The sequence below is a fragment of the Alligator mississippiensis genome, chromosome 7, assembly GCF_030867095.1.
Source record: "Alligator mississippiensis isolate rAllMis1 chromosome 7, rAllMis1, whole genome shotgun sequence".
NCBI lineage: Eukaryota > Metazoa > Chordata > Crocodylia > Alligatoridae > Alligator > Alligator mississippiensis.
Genome location: NC_081830.1, coordinates 82,544,092 through 82,552,061, shown reverse-complemented (window position 1 = coordinate 82,552,061; position 7,970 = coordinate 82,544,092). Strand labels below are relative to the sequence as shown.

General features: G+C 41.9%; 1 protein-coding gene across 10 annotated transcripts in view; it reads left to right on the top strand.

Annotated features, from left to right (window-relative positions):
• The window catches only part of MCF2L2 (MCF.2 cell line derived transforming sequence-like 2), a 261,747-nt gene that overhangs the window by 170,359 nt on the left and 83,418 nt on the right, over positions 1-7,970 (top strand). The window lies entirely within an intron of this gene.

The following is a 7,970-nucleotide window of genomic DNA, read 5'->3' as shown; positions in this document are numbered from 1 at the left end:
TTAAAGGATGCTGAAAAAGCCATGCAACTTTTTGAAGACACTGTCAGGTCTGTCCCAAATCTTTTTAACAAATTGAAAATACAGAGGGGAAATAGCTCATTAAGATGAAGTTAAGCTGTCCCTGAAAAACCGGTGCCATACTAGTTTTTTGTTTTGTTTTTTTGATTGGGTTTTTTTAAGAGAAAGAGTCTGAAGCAATTTGAGATGCATTATGCAGTACAAATAGATAAGAGCACAACATTGCTACTTTAGCCAATCAATTTTGTTCCTGCGGTTGCGACTGGATTTGAATCATGCCTGACAGTATCACTGCCTTAACAGAAACTTTCATTTTAAATGTGATCATGAGCTCTGCGGAGAAGTTTGCATTTTCAAATTGATTTCAAGTCATTAACAAATAAATCCTTGCACCACCTCTGTTCAGTAAGGTTTCTTTTTTTTCTTTTGATGGATTTTACTTGGAAAAATCTTTCCAGACCTAGAGACCTGATTTCTTTTTCCCCTGATGCAGTATTTCTTACTACTGCACATATTTTTATTCCTCCCCAGATTCTTTGTTCTTTTGCCTAATCCTGCAGTAATACAATGTACCAACTAGATCTCCTTAGCAGAAAATGTGTTTATAAAGTGCTGTGTAAATTTACTGTGTGTTAGAAGAGATGTTTAAAAACAGTAACAGAAATAAACCTGTACCTCATTCAGTTGGCACACCCCATAACTCCTTTATAAGGAGTCCTGTCGTAATTCACTGGATTGCTTTGCTCAGATAGCATCCAGAAGTCTGGTTTTACATATCTTCCTTTTTATTGTTTTTTTAGAAGACATCAAATTCATGCATTTAGTTTGTTTCTTTTAACAGTGAGATAGTGCTGCTCCACGGTAGATTTCCGAAGAGCCTCAGGGCAGTGGATTCTTGGCTGGAGACACCAGTTTTTCCAGTTCTCATTTTCCAGTTGAAATTGGTAAACTGAGGGGGGCGGTGGGTGGAAATAAAGCAGTAGCTGAATTATTTCCAACTAACTGAAAGCAACGTGATTCATTTTTACTTGTTAAACATAACTTTGCTAAAATTCAGTGTGATGCCATTTTGAATATATTTAGGGTCATTCTTTGCTATCCTTACTCTCAGCTGCCAGCCTCAAACAGTCAAGAATCAAGACACAAACTCCCACCAAATGGGAGGTTGGTTTTAAATGATTAATGATTACTTTTTTTTTTTTTTTTAAACACTTTGGGGTTAGTTGTCTCCTGGGGTTGTAGCTTTCCGGGTTTATGTTTTCAAGCATCTCAGCAACCAAGAAGACTAGAAGTGCAGGATGCCAAGCACTGAGGCCTTAGGAAAACAAAGTCAGATGTGTTTAATTTAATGAGTGTTGAACCTTAGTGAATGCCCTCATTCAGAAATAAAGTGGCCTTAGTACTCTGTAGCTTAGGTCCGGTCTGCACTCCAGTTGTGCAGTCATAAAAGGGTACGAAAGGGTGGTCACGCTTTCTGGCTGTCATAGCTCTGGTGACAAAACCCCTGGTATGGACGCAGTTATGCTGAGGTAAGGCTTTTGTCCGGGTTTCAGGCGGTGAAGCTGAGCAGAGAAATCGTGCTAGTGTCTGCCATGCCTCCACCAGGGGGCTCTGCTTCCGTACCTATGTCGGCATCAGCCACCTAATGTAGACAAGCCATGAATCAACCTTTGCTACAGGGAATCCAGGCCACTTTTCTCCTAAAGATGTTCATCTGCATAGAAGGGACACACTTTCTAACTGCCAACTGCTGGGCAAGTTGTCCTAATTTTCCCGAGCGTCTCCATATAGCATCCGTGGGGGTAGGGGACTCGATATGTAACTTGAAATCACAGATGGGAAGGGTTCATAGCTGTAAGTGAAAATTTGCCAATAATAATGTGATTGTGTCCTTTTTTTTCTTATCTCCCTGGCCTTTCCTTTATTTTTCCTAAAAACTAACCCTTTCCTCCTGTCCATCCCAATCTTCCATATAGCCCATAAAATACGTGTTCGGTCAGATCCATTGAAAACATGTATAATTATTTTTAAAAATCCATTCCTACACCATATCCCACCAAAAAACAAAATAATGGAACAAGATGTTGGCCAAGTGTCACCATCATTAGTTGGTGCATACATTGCATCCCTTTTCTCCACCCACACTTTCTCCGTCTTATCTACTTGGGCCCCAGTTCTGACCTTCTCTAATATACAGACTGTGCACATTTCTAATAATAAAAACCATGCCAAGCAAAGCACTCTAACTGTACACACACTTCTCCCCCTGGAGGCAAGAGAAAAAATGAACTGCATGTGATATATTATTTAATGCAGTACCAGAAGGCACTCAAGCCTTTGTCCTCAAAGCTGTTTAGGGAGTTAGGGGGTCTTGAAGAACTGACCCTGATAGCTCTTGGGATGAGGATAGTATAAGAACCATGGCAGAATAGAAGAGATCCACAGATAGGACCCCTGCCTGGGAGTATCTGGATCCGTAAGTCCACACAGCCTCTACACAGCCCTTGGGCATTGTTGTGAAGCATGCCCTGCTAAATAGCTGTACTCCACATGCACCAGACTAGCTTGGCCAACCCCAGGGCATTCAAAAATCATTGTCTTGAAATGTTGCCAGGGTTTAAAGAAAAGCTATTCTTCAAGTTCTCTCTCTTCTCCCCTCCCTGCCCCCTTCTGATTCAGACCCTTAAGTTTGCGTTTTCAAGGTTTTTACTGCATCCACACATGCCAAAACCTTCCTTTCATTATGAGATCTGAGATTCTACCAAAATCACTAGACTCCAGAAACAGGAGCTTTAAGGAACAAAACCTGTCAAATGGTCTGAAATTTGCGCTCAAGTCACAAGAAGCAATGATGTTGTCTGGCTACGTACAGAAAGAGGTGGAGGGGAGCGGTGTCAAAGCAGCTACGATAGCTCTATACCACTGGAAGATTGACTAACAAAGGAGGGCTGGGGGGAAATCCTCCACTGTCTGGCAAAGACCTCGTTAAGGCTGTGCATCGTTAGATTGTCAAAGCCATTGGCAGAGGCTGAAGATCTGGTGCTATATAGGGACTTGAGTTATTAGTTATAGGGTGCTATATAGGGACTTGTGCATTTCCTGACCTCTTGTAACTTCATTTGCATTACCGCTGCATTTTGCAGCATGCAGATAATTTTGTCCCTGGAGAATTGGTTTGATGAGAATCATAGTGTGAAAGTACTCCAGGTGATGAAAGCACTGCATTTTCCTTTTTTCAAATGTTATTTTGGTTTCACGTTAGAAAATACAAATCACTGATTCATTCTTGAACTTCAGGTGCAGACTTCCCCAAGCCTCTTTTGTTCAACCAGTTCCCAATTTGAAGTTTCCATATTTGCCTCAGGGGTGTAGGTTATAGCCAGGTTGGTCTAAGGACACAGGCAGACAAGGTTCTTTGGGTGAATCTGATATCTTTTATTAGACCATTTTAATTTGCCTCAGTGTATCCTTGCATTACAAAATGTATGTTTCACAACAGCAGAGTGCTCCAAAGAAACGCTCTGCGCCTGGCCCAAATATACCAGGATCCATGCCAGCAAACAGTAAACTTGCTTAGCCTACAATATTTTCCTTTAAAAAAAAAAAAAGAGAGATTTGAATATTTTGAAAATTATTTTTTTCGCTTTCATTTTAGTTAAATTGTTGTGAGAACTGCCTTTTGCCTGACATGTCTTGATTTAATTCCTTTAAAAACTCATTTTAACTATGGCAGTCACTAAACTGTTCAGATTTTTTGAAGGGAAGACAGGGAAAATGGAAATCACATATTTTTGTATGGACTGCAAGGATTTCTAGGGCCCCAAAATCAGCCTGAAAAGGATCGTTGCCATTGAGATGAATTTACTTATTTTACTATACTTTGGTAATGTTTCAATTATGAGCTCTCAATGAGGATCTTTCACCTAATATTGGTTTACCAAACGGCCACCAATCTGGCCTCTGAAATGATTTATTATAAGCAGCATCCAGTGAAGTTGCACATGTTGGTACTGTGTGTTATAGGAATTATAGGATTGCTTCTGCTGCTGAATTTCAATCGCATACATTATTTTCTGATACTATTGAATAATATCTCCTACTACAGCATCATAAAGAAGTGTTAGCTGGCAAAGGGCAAATTGAGCACTCAATGTTGGGATGCCACATAATCAGTTTAATCATAGCTTTCTGAATTAAGACCTGATCGGAGTCTGGGACTGGGGTACACAGGGTGCATGGTAGAGCTAGGTGAAATGAACCCCAAGATCATCTGAAAACCAGAGAAAGAGACTGACCCACAGAACAGCCAATGTCGGAGTGTACAGGCATAGACCTGGGCTTATGGAAAACCCACCTTAAAGACTTTGCTCAGTTTATTCAGACTAGGGACTTGAATATCAATCCTTCATATCCCAGGTGAGTCTCTTAATGCCACAGCTATTTGCTATTGTGGAGCATGGCACTGCCAATCTCTGTTGAACCCGTTTTGTTTTGTGCACAGGTAACTATTCTTTGGAGTAAAGACTTGAAACTGCGTCTCCCACATCTCAACAGAGTGATAGCAGCAAGGGACTACTAGTTGTTCTGGACTGTGACCTAGCCATGAGAAACCTTTCCTCCTTTAACGGGTCTGCTCCCATTAATACCTGGCTTTTCCCCATGGGGAAAAAAAATTCCCGGAGTACTATTCCAAACTCTCCCATTTTTTTATGATGTGTCCTCAAACAGTCGCTTTAAACTTTCTCTTCTTGCCTACGCCTTAAGTAGAGATAAAAATGACAAGAAGAGCCTAAAGTTTTAATTTGGATCCAAAGTCAAACTCCAGAGGTAATCAGACCCAGGATTTGGGGTTAGATTAATCTTTAATAGCACTTACCCTTAAGTGACAAAGGCTAAAGAGACAATTAAAATCCTATTTGAATTTGAGCTTCCAGTAAATTTCAAGGATCTCAGATTAATGGATTTTGGATCGGTTCCATCCTTTGCATTATCCATCTGTCTCACAATGGGAATTGGGAGATTTTATTAGTCAGTATTTGTGCAGCCCTTGGAAAACAGAAAAGGTTGAATTTTTGAGCAGCGAGGGACAGAGGGTGTTGAGAATGGGACAGTCTTTCCTTGGGAAAGAAGCAGAAGGTTATTTTCAGAATGAGATGGCTAAGCTAGGCTCCTGTTCTAAATTAGGCATTGCAAAGCTGTACCACCATTAGGTCCAAGGATTACTACATCGAGTTGTGGATCCGAGTCAAAAATCTTATAAGTGCGAGGGACCACAGAAAGCTTTACCATCCACTGGGGTGTGACAAACACCGGAGGAACTGAGAAGACTGTATTGCAGAAAAGTGTCCTGATTTTAGTGGCCATGAAAATCATTCAAACTAGAACCAAAGCTGTATAGCCTCTGAACAAGGAAGGGATAACTTTGCATCCCCTTCTACCCAGAATAAGTGAGATCTGTGAATCGGGGGGGGGGGGGATCCCTGCAGTATGTAGATATGGGAAGATGATTGGCAACATAAGGAAGTTTACCCTGTAATTTAATGCTGTTCTGTAGCTTGTCTGAGTTAAGATAAGGCGAGTTTTGTTAGATGGCTGAGTGCCAGAGACAGAGCCTTCTGGATGGAGGCCTCTTAACCCCTCAACACAGCTTTTTAATGTTTTCCAGACTTGTGAAAATTCAACTGGTTGTGAACAAACAACTTGAAATTTTGATTTAAAATAAAAAGCATGCTCCGTGCTTTGTAGTGGTAAATAGCGCTCCATCAACCATCAAAGACCGGCCGCCACGAGGGACTATGGAGACACAGGACCAAATATAATATATTCCTTGTTTTCCATTCTCTCTCAAACCTGCAGTTCAGAGGCTTGTCGTCGGAGAAGCTCGCTTGTCAAGCAGATTGACTCCAGAACTCAAAACACTAATTACAGCCTGACAGGGTTAGGAAGACCTTTGAAATGAAGCGTACCCTTTAGATCTGGGAGATCTTGAGGCAGATAGAGTTGCCTTCAGCTTACCTACAGGGATACACTCTCACCAGAAACTGCAAGCAGTTCTAGGTTGGGCGAGGGGACTTATAAAGAAGATTATTGCTGTTGTTCTGGTTGTTGTCATTATCATCATCAAGGATCATGGCAGGGGAAACACCATGACCATTACAGCGCTTTACCTAGTTGCAGGGGAAACCACTTCCTTGGCAGGGGTTATATATAATTAACCTCCCAATTTCTCTTCCAGTGGGAAGATCTTGGCTTTATGCCCACTTTGTGGAAATGGGAGACTCCTCCCTAGCTTACTCCTGTGTCCATACTGCTGAGTGAAACTCAGGGGGCATCCGAACCCCCAGCCTCCGGACTTGAGCCTGCACGCAGGATGCCCATCAAGTGATTTGGAAGCATCTGAAGCCCCAGGCAGGGGTGAAAGCTGTTTGCCAGTAATAGGGCCATATATAGTTCTTGAATGACCCACGGATTTGGAATTGGTTTGGCTGATTTGACTTGGACCACGAAAATTTTTCTTTAAAAAAAAATCTAAAACAAATCAAGGATCATGGCATGTGCCAGGGGGTGTATACACATATGTATATAAGCATGTAGTACATGGTGGATCATAAGTAGCCAAGCCATGCCTGCTTGCTCACATATGGAAAACCTTTCAAGTAAAAGGAGCACCACCTTTTGAATGAATGGGATGGTTCTCTCCGGTTCTAGCATCCTTAAGGTTTTTACCATTGACACTAGTGCACTATTATTTCATTTCTAAACATTGCTACTTGAACCACACTCACTTTTGTTTCAGAGACTAGGTCTATTCGCTTTTCTGCCATAGTGCACCATATACTATCACCTCCTGGGATGGCAATGATGAGTCCCAGTGTCCCAGCTATCTTATTCACAACGCAGGTATCCAGTCAGTCGTGTCACATGATGCTAACACTTGGGACCTTGTCCCGAGACAACTTCTGTGAGTCTCAAATCCTGGATACCCTGCTGTGGGTAGCTCCAGGCCTCCTTGTTTATAGTCTTATTTTTTTCTTCATTGCAAAGCTCTTGAAACATGCTCGATGCTTTGAAGGTCATGAAATCATGACCCCAAAGGCTTTGCAATCTGATTGAGATGGATGGTCTTGCCAGACCTGAAGTTTCTTAACAAAATTCAGACCACGTTACCCAAAGCAGGATCTCCAAGACAAGCAGCCACCTCTGCTGGCCCCTGTTTGCTACTGGATAATAGGAGTATTTTAAAACACTTCAGAAATACCAGAAATTCCCCAGCCGGTTTTCCGTGCAGCCTAGCGGATCCTTGCGCGCTGTGGGATGTGGCCGGCTGCACCGTCGGCCTGTTTGTTTGGTGTAGTCACGTAGGGGATTAGGATCACTAGCACTTTGTTTTACACCACAGCACAGGAATGTTTGTTTTGCATGTAAGCCACCTTCGAGTCTTCATCAAGCACAAGCCTTTCAAGGACAATCTACTTGGGATGTGGGATCTCCCATCCATACTCCTAACCAAGACCTTGGAGCAACCAAGGATCCGACCCTAACAATCCACCCCAGGGACCAGGAATTCGCCACATACAAAGATCAAACCTAGGCCTGGTGGATGCAGCGGTGTGATTTGATACCCCTTTAGAGTTTAGCTCATGCAACTTTCTGTATGGACAAAACTGTATCAATTTAAACCTTACTCATATCACTTTATTCAAACTGATATAAGCAAGGTTGAACTAACAGATGGACTTTTCTCCAAAATAATAATACTAATAATTAGTCCTTTAACTCAACCAGGTAAAACAGTACAACCTCCCAGTATGGACACAGGTATGCCAGTATAAGGATACTTAGGCCCGTGTAACGTTTCTGTAACGGAAAGAGGAATACTGGTATATAAGCACTTTTATTCAAGTATCACTGATTCCGCACAAAGAGTTGTACTGTGACAACTTTTCTGGTAG